This window comes from Homalodisca vitripennis, chromosome X (genome assembly GCF_021130785.1).
Source record: "Homalodisca vitripennis isolate AUS2020 chromosome X, UT_GWSS_2.1, whole genome shotgun sequence".
In the NCBI taxonomy this organism is placed as follows: Eukaryota; Metazoa; Arthropoda; class Insecta; order Hemiptera; family Cicadellidae; genus Homalodisca; species Homalodisca vitripennis.
Window position 1 is genome coordinate 124,665,283 of NC_060215.1, and position 23,275 is coordinate 124,688,557.

A 23,275-nucleotide genomic window follows, 5' to 3' on the forward strand; every position below is an offset into this window, starting at 1 on the left:
ATCTTCGTCGCCAGTGAGTTCTAAAATTGTTTCTTGCCATTCTGCAGTTGTGTAAGTTTTAGGATTCATCCACTTAATATCGCCATATGGTACATTTTGCATAAGACCATAACTATAAAGATTATTGGCATTGACGTACAACAGATAATTTTCAGGTTTTGTTTTATCGACATCTTTCAAATATTTGTTATTTGCTTTCACATATCGCTTAAAACATTGAGAAATACCTCCACGAATACCTTTTTCAATCATTAAATACAGATTATAATCACTAATCAATTGTAATTCTATTTTCGTTAATTTTAACATACAGTAGCATCCCATGCTTGGAGCTGTTAGATAATGTGCTGGATCAAGTTTGTAACAATTTAGACAAATGTTTCTGAAATTTTCAAATATATCAGCGAGCAATAGTACATCTTGGATATTGTACAAATCAGAGTAATTTCCTAGATTTTTCACTTTTAATGTGTTCCATACATTTAAATAGTGTTGAAAATCTTTCTCAGATATGCTCTCATCTGTCAAAAGTGAATAGAAATCTTCAATTTTCAGCTCTTCTGTGTAATCAAGTTTTTTAATACTATCGATAAATTCGTAAGGAAATATACCTTTTCCAGATAGAATTTTAAAGATTTCTTCTTCGTCATTTGGTTGTCTATCTAGAATTGCGTTCAATATTCGTCCATCTTGTATAAAATGATTTGTATGTTTGAAGTCTTCTTTCTTTAGATTTTTAGCTAACTTTTCTATAGACGAGGCCATGAATCTGAACGTGTCTACGAACGAAAACTTGATGAATTTTCTTGGCTTATCACCTTCGAATTCATATCCATATCCTGAATTTACTGAATAATGTATATATCGTTCATCGGTATTTGCGATCAAATCAACATTTCCATATTGTTTAGCCAATTCTTTTATGTACAAATGAGTATCGTAATTTGACATATTATGACAGAAAACTGGAATATTTTGTGGAAATTTCAAATTTAGATTACAACATGAATGAGCTGCGCCTCGAAATTTACCTGTTAAATGACAATGATCTCTTACTTTTAATCTTTTTCACCATCAAAACCTTCTGTTTCACAGATATGACAAACGTTTGAATTTTGATACAAAATTTCTTCTTCTTCAGTTAGTTTCATAGGCTTCATGTTCCTTGAATTATATTTTTTAGCTATGTATTTCGATAATTTATTAAGCACTTCAAACAATTTTGCAGGAACATTAGGCAAATCGTCTTCATTTTTGGCTCGATAACATATAGGTTTATACATGCGATTGGTTACATTCGATACTAAATATAGAGTAAAACCGTAAGGAATATGCTTCTGAATCTTGGTTGTAGTAGATTTTTGTGGATTGTTCTTGCATGTCGGAATTTTCTCTAATATGCTTTCAAAATCCATATAAATAACGTACGGATGATTAAACTTCTTTTGATAGTAAGTAAACTTAGTTGTTTGGCCTGGAAATGGCATAATTGGTTTACAAACTTCATGTTGCTTGCAAATTCCTAAATGATCTGTTAAATCTCCAGATTTGTAGAAATGGCTTAAACATCTCCTACATAAAAATTTCCTTTCTTTGTGTTTAGATAACTGAGAGAATACTAATCTATTTAAATCTCTTATCAAGACATAATGAGATTTGTCTTCTTGTTTAACATACAATAAATCGATTTCTAAATCGGCATTATAAATTCGGAAATTTGCAACGGTACAATGTTGAGTTTTTCGTCATAAGTATAGATATTTATAGACATTTTTGGATATTTGTACTTGGAATTGTAACTTCGTTTTTCAAATAACTGTATATCTTTTAAAGACATTAGATACTCAAAGCCCGAAAATATCTCGTCATTTACAAATTTTTCATATTGTTTTGATCTTTCGCAGTCTCTTTCGGGTTTTTCAATAGCGCATCGGATAGAATAAATAAAGCAACAGTCATCTTTATTTTTTATATTCATACAAACTTTTTTATCTTTGATTTTCTTTGGTAAATCGATATATATTATGATCCTGCGTTCATCATTTCGTGTTTATTAATGCTCACAACTAGTTGTTTGCATCTTTTAAATTTCCATCCAGAACCATTATTTGGATGATTTGTTTGTTCACGATGCGTTAATTTATTAAATTGTTTAGTGATAAAATCGTTTACATCGAAGATTTCGTCTGCTTTTATAGTAAAATACATTGGACATGTTTGTGGTTCACCGTTCACTAAAGTTCGTTCATATTCACATTCCAAAGAGATAACCCTTCATATTTTTAAAATTTTCTTGAAATTGCTCTATTAAACTTTTAATTTCTTGTCGCATAATGGAAAGATATTTGTAAATTGACATGGAATTATCGTTTAAATTTGTTAAAATGTATTGCTTGAAAAGACCGTGTATAGAGGATAAAACTTCGACATCAATGATATTTTCAGTTTTTTCGTTAAGAGTTTTGTCAATTGCTTCGATCATTTCAGACTTAGTTTTATCGTTTGTTTCAATGGACAATTTTTCAGCGATTGATTGAATTTTTTTGTCAGTAAATAGATTGAGATCTTTTTTATCTTCCTTAAAGCTTTTCTTTAATTCACGCAATTTTTCTATATTGTACATCTTTTCATGATCGACAATTTGATTTTCTTTAGCCCAATTCCGCAAATAATTCAGTTCACTTTCGTAAATTTGTTTGCTTTTAAAATGGATTTTTGAGCTATAATGACGATCATAGTTATGTTTTAGGATTTCTTTCTTACAAAATGGACATGGTTCGTTCACCCTTCATTTATATGGGAAAAATTTTATTTATAGATATTTTAAATTTCAATTTTATATTGAATTTTCGATAAATATCGTTCAAATTATCAACTTTAAAGCTGAAAATCTACAATAATTAGAGATAATTCAGTAGATTCTCAGTTTTAAAGTTGATAATTTGAACGATATTTATCGAAAATTCAATATAACATTGGAATTGAGAAAATCGCTAGTTAAAATTTCTCTTCTTTAAATGGAGCTACTAAAGGAATTAAATGAGGTTGGTGATTTAAAGTTCAAATAATTTGGAATTTGGAATAAGAAATTAATGGAATTAGAAGAAAATAAGAAATATAAAATTGTGACATTGGATAAAATGAAAGATAAATTCGGGCTTACAATAATTGCAGAGTTGGAAGATTGTAAAGTACACTTGCCGAACAGATTTTTGAATGTTTTGTATGAAAAAAAGATTAAAGAATTGAATAAAAGTGATAAATTACACTTGATTGTTACTGGGAAAAAGACAATAAAAGACAAAGAATGTGTTACAATTAACTTTGTAGAATAAAGATTAAGATTTCGAAGACTTTACATTGATTCTAAGGAGATTTTACATTAAAACAGCTGAAGAAAGTAGAAGCAAACAGCTATAGATTCGGTTATTTTTCATTTGTGATTTTTTCATTTTTAGTCAGTAGGGGATTCTGGGTCGCTTTTGGAACGGATTCGGTTAATTTTTCATTCTTGATTTACTGTTTGATTTTACAGATTCGTTTATTGTCCTTTAAACAGGAATATCTATTGATTTTCGGTCGGCTCCAAAAGTGCGCTAGGAACCCCACGTTACTACCTACTGATGTGTGTGTGTGTGTTCAAGTTCAAGTTCAAAAACGCTTATTTTCTTGTAACATAGAAAGACATACATATTCCATGAGTTCTGTTGAACTCGCGCGGAATCATTTTTATACTAAATTTACTTAAGAAACAATCAGTTGGCATGTGATCTATGCTATGTAGCTATTCTTCTATACAACTAACATAATTCACAAATATTCTTAATTTTATCATTTTAAAATTGTAATGAGCAATTACAAATCGCATAGTGTAACTATGAACCAGCTAATATTACCAATGTTATTCAATATTAAATTTAAATATCATAGAAAATAAAATAACAATGACCAACTAATAAGAAATTTTAATATACGAATTATTAAATAAATAAATAAGTATAAATAAATAAATATATATATATATATATATATATATAAATAACAATAAAATATAAATAGAAATAACAAGAAACAAATTACTTAAAATTCAGGAAATTCCAGCAGACAATAAGGCTGGATACCGGTCTGGGCACACAAACCCGAACACACGTTACCCAATCCCAATTACTCGGTTACAAATAACAGCGGAACATAATGAAAACAACAACAATAAAAAATACCTAAATAACGACAACAAAACAGCTGAATGAAACAACAAGTAATAGAACAATTAAACATATAAAATAAACACATTACCAACGTTATAGTTGTTACCGCAACAGTTACAAAATGTACTGTATCAAGCAATAATAGAATGGAACAACAAGAAATAGAATATACATACAAACAATAACTAAAATAGAATATACAAACAATAACTAAAATAGATTACATAAACAATAACAACAATATAAAATAAATATAAACAATAACAAACAAGTGTGTGTGTGTGTGTGTGTGTGTGTGTGTGTGTGTGTGTGTGTGTGTGTGTTGTGTGTGTGTGTGTAATTACTGCAAGTTTTGCTATATTGTTGGTAGTAAAACTATTTAGTTTCTCATTTAAAATCATTTTCAAAGTTCTTTAGAATTAGAACTTTGTTCTAACTGAACATGTCCTTCAACAATAGTGACTAGGAAAAATACTGTTCTTTGGTTAGTTGGTCAGACGTCTTTTGTTTTTCACCATACAAAAGTTCCTTAGAAATATGGTACAATCAGTAATTGTTTTTTGTAAGAATGAATAAAACAGTACAATAGCAGCAAATTCAACTGCAAAGATTTCTTAGATATCTGGAGAACAGGGAGAATACCAACTAGATTAAAAAATATGTTGTAGAGAAGCATGAAAACATGTCTAAAAATAGCAAAACCCAAAGAAAATAATAAAAATTAAGCTAAAAGGTCAGATATGGCATATAGTGAGTCCCAAATCTAGACATTTTTGGAGAAGATTCAATTAATTACTTACTTATTTGCTTCATTTATAGTAACCGTTTTTATGTTGAGTCTCAGCCAAATACAAAACAGCTCCGCATATTTAAAACCTATCTGTATATGCGAACAATAGGTATTAAGTTTTTTATCTGTTTCAGTATAGCATATAGTTCTTTTTTTCTAAAGAAGTTCCATGACGAGCCTCTCACACGCTAAAAATCTTACTTCAAACGTCTACCACATTACAATATACTCCTATATTACCTCAGATATATTGTTTTACTGATTGGGTAGTATTCGACAACGTGCTTGAGTAAAATAACAGTATTTTATGGGTAAATTGTACGTAATTAGAATAACAAAAAATGTGTAGACAAGCACGTGTTTCTGTTTCAAATTTAAGCTTTCTTCACTTTGACTCATCATTATTCTAAAAAAAATACAGTAAAAATCTTATACAACATTTGTTGTTCTTAAAGAAAGATATACCAAAAATTGAGAGTTCAAAGTTAAATATTGAAGCCGTAATTAATTGTTGTTTACCCTTAGGAAATCTGAAATTAATTTCAATTTAAGGAAATACTGTATGAGAATTTATGTTCTGCATGTGGTAACTGATTTGGTTTTATACTCATTAGACTAGGACTTATTTATAAATCACGCAATATTTATTACTGACTATCTTTACAAAATATATTAATTTAAAAGTTTATGTTATTGGTTAACTGTATTTATATCCAGTTATAACAATATGGAATAACAAAGTATTCCACGACAAGTTACGCTGGAAACACTTAACTAACTCCAGCCACACGTTCTTGCTAATTACAATTTTTGTTACTTTTTTTCTGTTGTCGTAGTTTTCATTGTTTCCTCTTGAGAGATGATTCTTATGTCACGCGTGTATGGTACGGCAGAGTTTAAAACGAGTCACACGTCAAAAATCTCAGCTATACCACACGTGCGGACACAACATGATTTCTTCACTGTAGATTTTGAGATTTTCGATGACTCCAGATGTTTAATTCTGAATCTTGACACGTGTTTTAATATCTTAAACATAACAGCCTCTTAAAGGGTAAGAAATTTCGTTATAAAAATGTTTCTTTTCAAAATAAAAGTCAGATAACAACTGTACAAAGATACTCTGGTGATAAGTGGGGTTACCGTGTTGAGGGAATATCATTTCTCAAGATAATCATTCACTAAGTCTCATGACTCTTAGATAGGACAAACAACAACATAACAAATGTTTTGGGATTTGATCATCTTTTAGCGCAGAGCGTTATTAACAGTGCTGTTACCTAAATCTTCTTACCTTTTAAATTGGCTTCTTTACTATTATATTACAGCTGTAGTAGTGTAGATTTACTACACATACAGACTTATCATGTCGTCCCTGCTGTTTACTGGCGTTTTTAACAGTGATCTTACCCAAATCATACCTTTTAAATTAACTAAATTACAATTTTCTTACAGCTGTAGTAATGTGATTTAGCAAACATAAAATTTCATAGCAAATAACTGTTATAATATAAAAAATGTACAATTTGTGTAATAGCATTAACAAATATGTTACAAGATAGAATTGGTGTAATATTTTAAGCGCCTAAAATTAATAATGTTAGAAATTAACAGAATTACTGTTACACATATGAGACTTAAATTTATTGCTACAGAATACAAAAGTAACAGCAAAAATATAGTACTCTATAATTATACATAACGTATAATACATTAACACTAGGTGGTTGTTAATTACAATTATACACCTATCTATCTATTTATAAAGTTATTATGAGTAGATTTGATTGTTTATTAATAATTTACCTACGAAAGTAGAATAATTTGAAAATAACATGCACGGTTTTACTTTTAACTACTTTGTTTAAGACAATAAGGAAAATAGATATAAAGAAAACAGGATTTTCCGGAGATTTGACATTCTTTAGTTACATAGAAAATTAGTAACACTAAGTTTCCAGATCTGTCATATGATCCCTAACTCAAGGGAACAACTAACACAACACATAAAAATCTAGGATCTCTAACTTTGTTTAGCCATCAGTTAATTTATCACTCCGATCCACGATGGCTTATGGGGACTGACCATGGTATGAATGAAACAATCGAAATCTTTTAAAATAACATTTGTGATGAAAATAATAGGAAAAACGGTATTATTTAATTATTCCAAATTAAAATAAACGCAATAATTCATTGTAAATATTAAGCATTTTTTAGCATAATATTCTGTTAAGTATGTTTAATACAGTAGTAATATGAAAAAAGAACATAATAAAAATCAAAATGTTAGATAGTATCTATAACAGACAGGTTTAAATGTTACAACGAACTTTATAGTTGTAAATGACAAAATAATTCAAATGGAAATTTAGGGCTTCGTAAAGTTCACAAATATACAATTTAAAAGCTAAACTTAATATTTTCCCTCTAAGGAATATATCTGATAAGAGAAATTATAACAAAATTATAGCTTATAAATAAAGTAATGAAAGAAAGCACTCAAGGTTCATCCTGTAACAATTGTATAAATGTAACTATCTGAATTTGTAGGATAGTTAATATGAGAGATGTATTATTTCTTAATAACTAAGCTACTATATTGTGACTGATTGGTTTACTGGTGTTTAATAAATTCCAAAAAACATTCTGTACTAAAAATGTTCCATAATATCCACACGAGTTAGTAAAAACATTGGACACACAACACACTAGGGTACGAGAAAATGAACAATAGCAGAACATAACTACAATAGTATAACGAGTTGGATTGTTGATATTGATATTCCAGAGTATTAATATTTAAATTATCAATGAGACATCCAAGACGATATAAAATATTTTTTGATTAGTAAGCTCCTAGTGAATATTCAGTACAATTTATTACTCAATTTGTTAACTATTAAATATTATCTCGTTTGTCTAAAATAAAAATCATAGTTCTAAATACAAATAATGGATTTATTTTAAACTGGCAAATTAATAAGTTCAACGTTTCAGAATTTTTATCACTCTATTTTCCACAAAGAATTGACAAACCTTTTAGTAAATTTAAAAATTCCTTTGGCAAGAAATAAAAATATTAATCAAAAATATCAAACTAAATATCAGAGGTCTCTTCTAAAATAAAATAATAAAGTTTTAAAATAAAAATCTTATACCACTTGGAAAGAACTAAAACAAAAATGTTCACTTCTAAGTTCACCCAAAATTCAAAAAATAAAAATTAAACTTCTCTTTACACTGGTTGAACCTTAACTTTTAAGTCTCTGCAATTCAGATTACAACTCTCTCAAACAATTATTAATGTTCAATTAATTTCCAATTAATAATTCACAATAAAACAGTTCCAGTTAAATATTAATAAATTACTACTTTTCCAAATCTCAATTAAAGTTATTAACAAAGTTCAATTTTAATTCACATTCTTGCAAGCATGAACCAAATGTAACTTGTATGATTCCATTATGCTCTACTGTTCCTCTAGAATAAGTTATTCAGATTGCTCTGTAGTTTCTATGAATTTAATTTTTTCCTATAAAAAAACAACAAAATTAATTTAATATCAGATCAGGAAGACTATTTCAATAAAACGTACAATAAATTTGGTGCTTACCTCAAAATCCCTCGCGGAAAAAAATTTAAGAAACACGGCGCACTGTTATCAACTTACTCACGAAAATAACCAAAAGAAGGGCGAAAATTATGAGCGGGCGCTTAAATACTTCCCTTTCCAACTAACCTTGCAGGACATCCGTGGTGTTCTCTCATTGGTCCAGCTGTATCAAACCAGGAGAACAATACTCGCAACAAGACAAGTTCTAATCAATTCAAGGCAGTCAACCTACCTTCCTAACAATTTAAAACTACCAGTACTAACTTGCCAAAGGATTACATGTTCATTTTTACCCTGACTTTTCACAATCTATTTCTACAATTAAATCCCAATATTTCGTTACCAAATTTTTTATTTAATTTAAGTTTTAATAAAAAATACAAACCAATGTAGCTTTAAAAACGCTACAAATAGCAAACATGTAAGAGTAAAATAAAAATCTTGCAAAATGTCCATATTTACCTACTGAATAAATTGTATAATCAAGAAATGAAAAACTGACAAAGTAAAAGTAATGGGATTATTTATGTATTATTTTTAATCAAGAATAAGAAAAATCTTTAAAAAGATAGACTCAAATTGTAAAAAGTAAAATATTTAAATTCCTGGAAGTATTTTATTTTTCAAATCATATTCGTAGTTTTTGTAAGGCCAAGTATTGCAAGAGTTTAATTTATTTTTTTAAACCAAGATTCGTCACGGTAAAATCAGGAAAACTTAGAAAATAATACCGTTGTTTCTTATTATTTTTAAAAGCCGTTACTTTATTGTAGCTACCTAACTGTATCTGGTAAAATATGCTCTTCGATTCAAATGTAAATAATTCTTAACTACATAAACAGTTAAAATTTATCATTAGAACTTTAACCTGTTGACGTAGTTTTTTATGATTCCTCTTGAAAGATGATTTTGATGCCACGAATGTGTGAGGCAGCAAATAAATCTCACGTCAAGTAACACGTGAGTATCTCTGGTGCACCACACTTGCTGGCTCATATGTCTTAATCTTGTCTGGAGATTGAAGTCATTTCGACGATGAAATATTTTCCAACGCACAGGTGTATACAGGTGTATATTACAAAATATGACTGTAAAATTTAATTCATCGAACTAAAATAAATATTATATTAATTATATATATACAGACTACTATGCATTTCTTTCTTAAACATTTAGAGACAACCAACATATGTACTTACATTATTACCAGTTAAAAATTGGAAATAAATTTATATTATTAAACAATAGAAGAGTAGTAATTCGAAAAAATACATGTAATATTACACGTGTCAGTTTGCTTGTTTGATTGCATAAGTGAACATTTCGTACTAATTTTTATACACAACCCAAAAAAACATGTTTGCCTGGAATAACTTTTTATTCTGACACACTTTTTTAAGACAAACTATCTAAAGTGTGTCTAAGATAAAAATAATAAAAGGAACCTTCCCATCTCATATAATCAAAAAAAGAACGAACAGCAACCAGGAAGATAGCTTGTTTAATTCTCTTAAATCTGGAAATTTTAAGGAAAAAAATTGTAATACTTGCTTACTTACTGTGCTTCATTTATAGTGACCGTAAGTTTGTTGAGCCTCAGCCAAATACGAAACAGCTCCGTATATTTAAAACTCACCTGTATATACGAACAATAGGTATTTAATTTTTGACCTGTTCCAGTATAGCATTTGATGGCTTAAGATAACTTTTCACAGCAAGGCCGATATATTTCAGTTCTGTATTTACTTATTTATAGTTTGTGTTTCTAGAGATCCCAGACGTAGCCTTACACTTCTCTCGCTCGAAAAACGTCTCACTTCAAATAATTACCACATTAAAATATAAACCTATAATAAATTAGCACTAATGTTTTACTGATTGGTTAGTATTTGCTAATGTATTTTAGTAAAAATACAATATTTTAGTTTGAATTATGGTAACGAGGTTTATGTAGAAAAACACGGATTTCTGTTTAAAATTTAAGCTTTCTCCAAGAAAAGTAAGAACTGCTCCGTTGGACGAACTGAACCGACCTAGCCTCCGTGTCCTGTTTAGTGACTAGGCAATACATACTTTTTGGAAGCCTATGAATGGACGAAAAGAGCAACTATATAAATGGATCTTTCGTGAACCTTTCAAGGACGTAAATTTCTTAGAAGTAGCATTTCAAGCAGGAGAAAATAGCACCACTCCGCTTGGTTAATGTGCTTAATGGCCTGCAATGGCTCTTACCTTAAATAAGACACCTTTGCTACTTTGCTGATGTTTTAAAGATGAAGATCTAAATTTAGTTTACATGACTAATATTTTATATTAAATTATTAAAACTAATAAATTTTCCTTTTTTTACTTATATTTATAATTTAGATTAATTTCTATAATTTACATTCGTAATCATATTTTGTTATGTTTATTAAGATTAGAATTTTTAGTCTTATCTCTTCTTTGTATAATTAATTATGTTGATTTGTTTAGTGTCTAACTATACATTTTATCTTTATATTTATTTTATAACTTTTTATGTTTGTGAAGGCGTATTAGGTTTAAGAATTTTAGTTTCTTTAATTCGAAGTCATGGAAATGATTATTTAAATACTATTATGTTATGATAAAATTTATTGTATTTATCTTATTTTTAACCCCTCTTTTTTATTGATTATTGATTTTTAATTCAGTTTTTTCTTATTTTTTCAATGTTCTTATAATAAATAGTTATACAAATAGATAAATAGTTGTTATGACTTTTTTGGGTCAATTACTTATTTTTTTGGTATGGAAATATTTCTTATGGTTTGATTATTTTAAGAATTATAATATTAGTAGTTTAATAATTTTATCTAGATCATCTATTTTTGGTTCATCAATATCTTCATTTTTCTTATGTTGTTGTTTAATTTTAATTTTTTGTGTTATAAAAATAATTATTATGTAATTTTTTTGAGTTTATACTTATTCCTCTTTTTCTAATTATTATAGGTTGAGGCTATCAACCAGAACGTCTAATTTCAGGTTTATATCTATTTTTTTTATACTTTACTGGCCACTTTACCTTTATTATTAGTAATTATTTATTTGTATATAAATTTTGGTAGTATAAGTTTTGACTATAATTTTGGTGTTTCATTAAGATTTATAATACATTTTATAATATTCATTGCTTTTATAGTTATATTACCTTTATATAAACTTCATTTATGGCTACCAAAAGCTCATGTTCAAGCTCCTGTAAGAGGTAGAATAATCTTAGCTGGTTTATTATTAAAAATTGGTGGTTATGGTATTTTACGTTTTATATTTATTTATGAATATTTATTTACTAAGATGATTTTTGATATTCTTTAGTGTTAGTTGGTTCCTGCTCAGTAAGATTAGTATGTTTAATTCAGGGTGATGTTAAATGTTTAATTGCTTATTCCTCTATTGCTCATATAGGTATATGTTTAATAGGTATATTATCTATAACAAAGTTTGGTTTAATTGGCTCTTATTTAATAATAATTGGACACGGTATTTGTTCATCAGGTTTATTTTGCTTAGCTAATATTTCTTACGAGCGTTTCTTGAGCCGTAGTTTTTTTATCAATAAGGGTTTAATGTTATTTATACCTAGAATAAGAATAATATGGTTTATATTTTGCTCTTTTAATATAAGTTGTCCTCCTAGAATTAATTTTGCTAGTGAAATTATAATTATAAATAGAATAATTATGTATTGATCTGGCTCATTAATTTTTATTATTTTAATGTCTTTTTTTACTGCTTGTTTTAGTTTTTATTTATTTAGTTTTACTCAACATGGTAAATATCATAATTTATATTGTTATAGTTTTGGGAATGTTCGGGAGTATCTTCTTATAATTATTCATTTAATACCTTTATTTCTTATTCTTTTATTCATAGATTGTATTTTTTAATAATTTAAGTAGTTTAATAAAATAAAGAGTTGTGGTTTCTTAGATGTATATTACCTTAAATTTTGTTAAAATTAAACATTTACTTATATTGATTTATGATTTTATTTATTTTTTCTATTGGTTTATTTATTCTTTCATTATACTTTATATATAATGGTATATTTTTAATATTAGAGTGAAATATTTTATTAATTAATTCTTTAAGAATTAATTATTTAATGATTTTTGATTGTGTATCAATTTCTTTTACAGCAGTTGTTATATTGATTTCTTCAATGGGTTGTTTTTTATACTTCTGATTATATAGGTTTTGGATACTATAATACAAATCGTTTTTTATTCTTAGTTATTTTGTTTGTTTTTAGTATAATTTTAATAATTATTAGACCTAATTTAATTAGAATTCTTTTGGGTTGGGATGGTTTAGGTCTTGTATCTTATTGTTTAGTTATTTATTATAACTCAATAAAGAGTTACTTGGCTGGGATAGGTACTTGTGTAACTAATCGAATTGGTGATATTGGTTTATTAATTTCTGCTTGTTGAATTATATCTTATGGGGGTTGACATTTTATATATTACTTAGATTATTATCATGAGTATATTTTTTATTTAATAATTATTTCGTGTATTACAAAAAGAGCTCAAATTCCTTTTTCTTGTTGACTTCCTGCTGCTATAGCAGCTCCAACGCCTGTTTCATCATTAGTTCATTCATCTACTTTAGTTACAGCCGGAGTTTATTTATTAATTCGTTTTTATAATAGTTTTAATTTTAATAATTATTTATTTTTATTTATTAGTTTAATAACTATAACTTTTTCTTCTATTTGTGCAATTTATGAATATGATTTAAAAAAAAATATTGCTTTATCTACCTTGAGTCAGTTAGGTTTAATAATAAGTTCTTTATTTTTAGGTCTTCTAGATTTGTCATTTTTTCATTTATTAAGACATGCTATATTTAAATCTCTTTTATTTATTTGTTCAGGTATTTTTATTTTTTATATAAATGATAATCAAGATATTCGATTAATAGGATCAGTTTGTATATTAATACCTTTTACAACATCTTGTTTTAATATTTCTAATTTAACTTTGTGTGGAATTCCATTTTTATCCGGATTTTACTCCAAAGATATAATTATTAAATAAATATATAGTAAGAAATCAATTAAATTATTTAGTTTTTGTAATTTTTTATTTTTCTTTAGGTTTAACGGCTTTTTATAGATTCCGTTTATTTTATTACTCAATGATTCATAATAATAAGTTTATTAGTATAAATTTTATTTATGATGAGTATTTATATATAAAATTAAAAAATTTCATTTTAACTTTATTTTCAGTTTTTACTGGGTGTAGAATGCTTTGATTAATAAATTTTGATTTTGATTTTATTATAATTCCAATAAAGCGTAAAATAGCTTCTTTGTTATTAGTTCTAATAGGTATTTGATTAGGTATAGAATCTTGTAAATTTAATTATTATTTTAATATAAATTATTATTTATTTAATGGAAATATATTATTTATTTCTAGTTATTTAAATTTTTTATATAAGAATGTTTATTTGTTTTCTGAAAACTCAAAATCTAATTCTTTAATATGAAGCGAATACTATGGACCCATAGGTATTTCTTATTATTTAGTAAATTTATCAAATTTTATTCTATAAATAATTTAAAAGTTTTTTTATTGACATTTTTAATTTGATTTATAATTTTAATTTGTTACTATATCTTAATTAGAGTATAATATTGAAGATATTAAGGTGATTATATTTCTAGTAACAATCCATAGGAATTAAATTCCTTTTTTGAATGAAAATAAAATGTTTTTTTAAACTATGTGGGTAAGAGGTAAACGGAAGTAAACCGCTTATGAAATTAGTTAGCAGCTATTTCTTTATCTTAACCTCTTTTAGTTAGAATAAGTTCAGTATTCTTATTAACAATAAGATGCCTCTAATTTTGGCTTTAACTAAAACATGGGAAATTTATTCCTAATTTTAGGTCGAAACTAAATGTAAGTTTTACTTCTATGTCAAGATTAGCTCATTAAGCACCTTTTGAATGAAAATCAAATATTATAATTAAATATAATCCTATTTAGCTCAATTTAATATTCCGTTATCTCATTCATGGTACAAACCAATTACTAAAATTAAAATAATTATAATTGAAGTTAATAATCATGCTATTATATTTACATTATACATCGTCAAAATTAGAGGTAAAATAATAATGATTTCAATATCAAAAATTAAAAACAAAACAGCAATTAGAAAAAAATGAATAGAAAACGGTAATCGTTTATAAGAAATTGGGTCAAATCCACATTCGAATGGGGTTGATTTTTGATATTCAATAATTCTTTTTACCAATTACAATAATTAATATTATAATAATTACTATTAGGATTATATTAATAAAAAAAGATTATAGTTAAATTTATTATTCATTTTAATTAATAAACCTTCAAGTTGGAAGCTTCATATACTTTTTATAATAAATGAATTAACTACTCCATGAGTAAATTGAGATATATAAAAATAATCAAACGACATCAACAAATTGTCAATATCAGGCAGATGCTTCATATCCTACATGATGGGTTCTTGAAAAATGTAATTTTAATATTCCAAGTAAAGATACAATAATAAAAATTGTTCCAATAATTACATGAATCCCATGAAATCCTGTTCTTATAAAAAATGTTCTACCATAAATTGAATAAGAAATACAAAAAGGGGATTCAATATATTCATATGTTTGTAAAGCAGTAGCATATGTTTCTTAGAATTAGCATTTCAAGCAGGACAAAATAGCAACACTCCGCTTGGTTAATGTGCTTAATGGCCTGCAATGGCTCTTACCTTAAATAAGACAAAACCGATGTTCTAATGATAATATGTATTAAACCATGGAATGATCATTTTAGAATGTTTGCTATTTTAAAGTAACAGGAATTGATTAAAAATTTGTGGGGTGCCAACTTTTGTCTAAAACGTATCAATTATTATCTTTCGTTGTCCATTCGTGAATGGATGCTACCAGTGATTTAGTGATTTCATTCATATAGGAATTAAAAATAACATGGCAATTTATATGCCAGAAAAATATTATTACATGTAATGTGGTTAAATTAAATTGCATGCTGTGAAACTGTCCTATTCACGTTGATTCACAATTAAAATATTTTTAATCTCTATGTTAGTATTATGAGAACTAACAAACAGTCATGAAATATTTACCGCAACTTAATTCGAAGCTATAACTATGATTCTTTTAGGTTTTTTGAGGTACTTTTCAAGGTGTAAAATTAGCTTTCCCTCAATAAGTTAAAGCTCTAAAATGATAATTAGAAAACTAACAATAGTCTTGCAGAACCTAACAGGATCTAACAAAAAACCTAAAAAATTAAGATAAATTATATTACTGATATAATAATTCATTCATGAGAAGTTACAGGAACCCTAAATATACATATATCGAAAACCTAATTATATTTAAATTTGGGTAAATTACGTGATATGCTGTGAAATTTACCTCACATTCAATCAGTGTTTAAACGTAATAATATTTGCTAATATAATACATTTTTCACAAGAACAAACAGGAACTAATGTTGGATATGGAAAAATGTGGTAAAGGTATAACTTGATTGTTTCATTTCACTGACATCTGGGAAACAATGACGCCTGAAGAAACAGACTGTACTCCCGGCCAGGAAACATCCATTGCTCAGTCGATATCACAAAATATCTTCTATTTGAGAGAATGAAATTACCACGATTAATTATTAGTATTCAAGACCAGTACTTACAGTACTATACAGTATTGAAGTAAAAATTAAACAAAATAATAACTAATAAATGATTTCGAAAAGGTTTACAAACAGCATCTTTACGACTTTAATTGTCAAGTACGAACAGTAAATTTGTGTACGTAGTTCTTCATAATATATACAAAAAATGTTGTATAAGAATAGTTTTACTCTCATCACTTTTGGAATAATGATGAGTTTAAGTGGATAAAGCTAAAATTTTGAACAGAAAATTATGTTTTTGGTTATCATAATTTACAACAATAAACATATATATATATATATATGTGTGTGTGTGTGTGTGTGTGTGTGTGTGTGTGTGTGTGTGTGTGTGTGTGTGTGTGTGTGTGTGTGTGTGTGTGTGTGTGTGTGTGTGTGTGTGTTTTTTTTATTCGAATACATGGGTGTTTACTATCCAAATCAAAAAATTGTTTCCGAAGTAATATATGAGTATATTTTAATGCGGTAGTCGTTGGATATGAGGTAGATGTTTAGCGTGCGAGAGAGGTGCCGGGGCCCGGCTCCGTCAGGGTTTTTCTTTAAAAAGACAAACTATAGATAAAAAAGATTCTCAGTGCGAAAGAGGCTAGATTTAATTTCTTTTACATTAAGGCTGGTTGTTTCCATAGTGCCTAATTATTTACAACTATATTTAAAAATCTAATGTTTTGTGTTTAACAGTGTGAGTGGTGTCATCAGGAGGACTATAGTTGATACAGCAAGGCTAGGAGAGTTATCGTTGACATAAATTATAAATACTAATTGAGAAGTACTGGCCCAGGGGTAAGACTGCAACCATTCAAGTGCCAATGTGCATGAATTAAAAATCGACCGATGTCCTATTTTTAACTATACACTTTTATTTTCTATTTCATTAACAATATGTAAATAAGTTGTAAACTCAGTATATCAAACAGTATTATTCAAATATTTTTTCTAATATGCTATGTTTCGCTTGGTTATTTTTTTAAGTGTTGCATGATATAGATGACGTAACATGCTTCTTATTAGCCCGAAGATATATTTAAATCGATTCTAAGATTTCCCAACTGTCGATGAGTTTGGTTTAACCCACACATTTTAGATTTATAAAAACATAGCCATCCAATGATATAATAATTTAAAAAAGGTTTATTTTAAAGGGAATAACAGTAAATTAATTACGAATAATGAAATGTATAAAAACTAGTTATTTTTCAATTAACTCATTAATTAATTATATAAAACAATATTACAAAGAACACCATGTGTTATTTATAAACGATAACTGTTAATAAATTAAATTATTACATTACTATTATATATAATCTAAAATGTAATGCTGTTCGTGATTAAATTAAATTATAGAGTGTAGTTTCTGTGGTTATGATGGTAAACATGAAAACAAAAAATAATCAAAATAATTCAAAAGTTTAGGTTGGCTTTTAACTGAACTTTATATCGAGCTGTAACATTATGGCTTAATTATTCCACGAAAATTTACACTGGAAGCAATTCACTAACACCAACAACGTGTTCTTTCTCATTACAGTTCTCGTTGCTTTTTTTGTTGGCGTAATTTCCACTGATTCCTCTTGAGAGTTGGTTTTGATGTCGCGCCTGTGTGGTACGGCAGAGTACTAAACGAATCACACGTTAAATATCTCAGCTATACCACACGTGCGGACACAACATGACTTCTTCACTGTAGATGTTGATATGTTATGATGACTCTTAATATTTACTTCTAAATCTTGACTCTTGTTTTAATATCTTAACTATAACAGCTTCATACAACCCAATAACTTTCAACATGACTAAATGTAAACATGTCAGCTTTTCATGTTAAATCTAAATTAATAACATAATTAATAGCTAAGTCAAAAATCAGTTACTAATGATTATCATAAATCATTAAGTATTTTTAAACTAAATAATACGCTTGGTTAATGAGATATCATCCTAAAGAAGTCTAAAATATATTTTTGGTGTTTTCACTCTTTAGGTTTGGAGGCAATGTGTTATAGATTTTTTGATAAATGTTAAGTTTATTGGTCAATATATTAAAAATCAATAATAAGTATCCTAATCCATAGTTTTTCTATCCATCAGGTATAATTATATACAAATAAATTTATATATGTAATGTTTTTCTTTTTAACAATATGAGTGGTGTCATCCGCAAGCAGGACCACAGATTATATAAGAATGCTATGGGTCATAAATGCTAGGAGTTCATATAAATTAGAAATACTAATGGAAGAGAATCGAGCCTTGGGTAATGCTGCGATCATTAATATGCCGATATGCTTAAAATTGAAAATCGACTAAGCCTTTTTAAAATTATAACCATTTGTTTTCTATTTGATAAACATAAGTTAATAAATTGAGAAGTCAGTATCTCAAACAATTACATTCTAACTTCCTTAGCAATATACTATTTTTAACTTAGTTAAATTTCTCAAGCTTTACATAATAGAAATGGCGTAACACGCTTCTTATCAACTGAAGATATAACTGTATCAGTTAATTCCAAAATTTTCAAGTGTTGGTATATCCAATATGTTTCAGATTGATAAAGAATATAGCCATCCAATGACACAATTTTTAAAAATCAGTATTTGAAGCAAAGGGAAACCGCTAAAATATTGCACTTCCTGCAGATGTAATCCTTTAAGTAGTCTTTGCTGAAGAAATAAGAAACTGGAAATCACTTATCAATTGTCAAGACTTAGTTTTAAAAATAGTAATACGGATATCTAGATATCAGGCCAACGCGAAATAGTTGAGGATGAGAATAAACAATTTCGCCAAATGTAATTGAAATATGAATAAAGCTATAACATGTTGTTTGTGAAAATATACTCGTATTCATATATAATATTAATTTAAAACATTTTTAAGCCTTTGCAATTTTAAATTCAATTTTCTTGTCATCTTTTAACCTTATTTTTTTCAATTTTACTTTTACTTCAATCTTCTCTTCGAAACTAAAGAAATCAATAAGCCAAAAAACGTATTCGTACACAAATCAAAACTACATACGCAGAAGTCCTTACTAGTTTACACATTCATACCAGAATAACATTCAAGGAAAATAACATTAAACTAATTAAAATAGTAAGAGGTATAAAAACTAATTGAGTGAGAGGCTCATCAACAGATTTTCAAAATCTATTTTACAAAGTACGCCACATGTTATTCATAAGCAAATATTGTTATTAAATTAAATTATTATATTACTGTTAAATATAAGCTATAAATTAAGTACTGTTCGTGATTATAGTAAGTTTCAGAGTTTATTTACGGTGGTTATGATGGTAATCACTACAAAAATAAAAATTTAAAAGTTTATGTTATTGGTTAACTGTACTTATATGGAGTTATAACAATATGGAATAACAAAGTATTCCACGACAATTTACGCTTGAAACACCTCTTTAACTCCAACCACATGTTCTTGATAATAACACTTCTTGTTAATTTTTTCCTGTTGATTTAGTTTCCACTGATTCCTCTTGAGTGATAATTCTTATGTCGCGCCTTTGTGGTACGGCAGAGTTTAAAACGAGTCACACGTCAAAAATCTCAGCTATACCACACGTTCGGACACAACATGACTTCTTCACTGTAGATTTTGAGATATTTCGATGACTCCTGAAGTTCACTTCTAAATCTTGACTCTTGTTTTAACATCTTAACTATAACAGCCTCTTAAAGGTTAAGAACTTTCGTTATAAAAATGTTTGTTTTCAAAGGAAAAGTTAGATAACAACTCTACAAAGATACTCTGGTGATGAGTGGGGTTACCGTATCGACTGAATATCAATTCTCAAGATAATCAATCACTAAGTCTGATGACTCTTGGATAGGACAAACAACAAGAAAACAAATGTTTTGGGATTTGCTCATCTTTTAGCGCAGAATTCTCAGCAAGGTTGGACCGGTCTTCTTGACAGTCTTCAGTAAATGAGATACAGAGACCAACACAAGTTGAAAGTTATGTCGGTGTTTTGTATATAAAATACTCTTGAGTTTTTGGTTCTCGTATAAATCAAAAATCAAGTGTCAGTTCCATGGTCCTGTCTCGTGTAACTTTCATTCCCATTCATATTTATACAAAAACTCATCAACGTTATCTATATTTTGATTACCTTTATTAATCGATCAATCAGTTTAAGTAAACTTTAATATTAGGTTACCACTAGCAAATGGAATATTAGTGTCATTGCAGTGTTAAAAACTATGTGAGTAGTTTGCCTATTTGTTAGGCAACACAATTTTGTGATTCACTCTGTGCGATAAACCATCGCATGATTAAATAAGACATTGTTGACCCGACATCACAGAATACATTTACATTCGGTTCTTTGTTAGTCAACATCGCGAATAATGCGAGTAGCACGAGTATGGCTGGAAGTGAGTTGGCCAAAAGTTCCTGTACAGTGGTTTTGGTGGAAGCAAACAATATTGTTATAAACCTTTACTATACGTACAGACTTATAGTGTCATCCCTGCTGTTTACTGGCGTTATTAACAGTGTTTTTACACAAATCTTACCTTTTAAATTAACTTCATTACAATTTTCTTACAGCTGTAGTAATGTGATTCAACAAACATGAGTTTTCATAGTAAATAACTATTATAATTTAAAAATAAAAATATACAATTTGTATAACATCTTTAACGAATAAGTTACAAGATAGTGTTGATGTGATATTTTTAAGCGTCCAAAAACAATAACGGTAGAAATTAACCCAATTACTGTTACACATTTGAGAAATAAATGTAGTGCTACAGAATACAAAAGTAACAGCAAAATATGATACTCTATAATTATACATAGCGTATAATACATTAACACTAGGTGGTTGTTAATTACAATTATACACCTATCTATTTATAAAGTTATTATGAGTGAATTTGAATATTTATTAATAATTTACCTACCAAAGTAAAATAATTTGAGAATAACATGCGCGGTTTTGCTTTTAACTACTTTATTTATAGGTTAATAAGGAAGATAGATTTGAAGGAAACATGATATTCTAGATATTTGACATTCTATAGTTACATAAACAATTAGTAACACTACGTTTCTAGATCTGTCATATGATCCCTACCTAAGGGGAACAACGAACATAACTCATAACAATCTAGGATCTTGAACTTTGTTTAGCCGTTAGTTAACATATCACTCCAATCCACGATGGGTTATGGCGACTGAAAATTGTATAAGCGGAAAAACGTGTTTTCATTTATATTCTTCCAACGTTAAAAGGAAACTTTAGACAAAGAAAAGTTAGTCATGTTTGGGCCTATTTTAATATATAACCCTGTTTTAACATCAGTAACATATATCTATGATTCACAATTAGTTATGGAGACGGATCATGGTATGAATGAAACAATCGAAATCCGTTAAAATAACATATGTAATAAAAATATCAGGAAAAAACGGTATTATTTATTTATTCCAAATTAAAATAAATTCAATTATTTATTGTAATTATTAAGCATTTTGTACTGTAGAGTAATACACTGTTACATATGTTTATAAGAGTATCAATATGAAAAAAGAACATAATAAAAATAAAAATGATAGATATTATCTTTAACGAAAGGTTTAAATGATTGAAAACGTTTAAAACGAAATTTATTGTTGTAAATGACAAAATTATTCGAGTGGGAATTTAGGGCTTCGTAAAGGTCACAGACATACATTTTAAAAGCTAAATTTAATATTTTCCCTATAAGCAATAGATCTGATAAGATAAACTAATAATACAAAATTATATCTTCTAAATAAAGTAATTCAATATAGCACTCAAAGTTCATTCTGCACCAATTGTATAAATGTGGCGATCTGAATTTGTAGGATAGTTGAGATGAGAGATGTATTATTTCCTTATAACTAAGCTACTATAGTATGACTGATTGGTTTACTGGTGTTTAATAAATTCCAGAAAACATTCAGGACTAAAAATGTTTCATAATATCCACACGAGTTAGTGAATACATTAGACACATGACACAGCGGGGTACGGGAAAATGAAATTAGCAGAAAATAACTACAATAGCAAACATGTAAGATTAAAATAAAAACAATATGGAAAATCTGCATATTTACCTACTGAATAAAATAAGAAACACTATTGATATAATCAAGAAACGAAAAACTGACAAATTAAAAGTAATGGGATTATTTGCTTATTATTTTTAATGAACTATAAGAAAAAAAATCTTTAAAAAGATAGACTCAAATTGTTAAATTAATGTAAAATATTTAAATTGCTGGAAGGATTAGATTTTTTCAAATCATATTCGTAGTTTTTTAAGGCCAAGTATTGCAAGAATTTAATTTATTTTTCTAAGCCAAAGTTCGTCACGGTAAAATCAGGAAAATTTAGAGAATATAGAGAATAAAACCGTTGTTTCATTATTGTAGCTACCTAAGTGTATCTAGTACAATATGCTCTTCGATATAAATGTAAAACTCTCTTGAACTACATAAGCAGTAAAAGTTTCTTGTTAGCCTTTTAACCTTTTGACGTAGTTTATGATGATTCCTCTTGAAAGATGATTATGATGCCACGAATGTGTGAGGCAGGAAAGAAAACTCACAACACATGAATAACACGTGAGTGTCTATGGTGCTCCACACTTGCTGGCTCATATGTCTTTATCTTGTCTGGAGATTGAAGTCATTTCGACGATAAAGTTTTTCCAGTGCACCACAACATTTAGCGTACTGAATATTTTCATTAGAATATTAATTATATATATATATTTATCATTCATTTATATATATATATATATATATATATATATATATATATATTATATATATATATATATATATATATAAAATGTATCATTTTTGTCGATGATATTTGTTATTTCATCTTTATTGATTTCTTCCGCAATTACTTCAGGATTT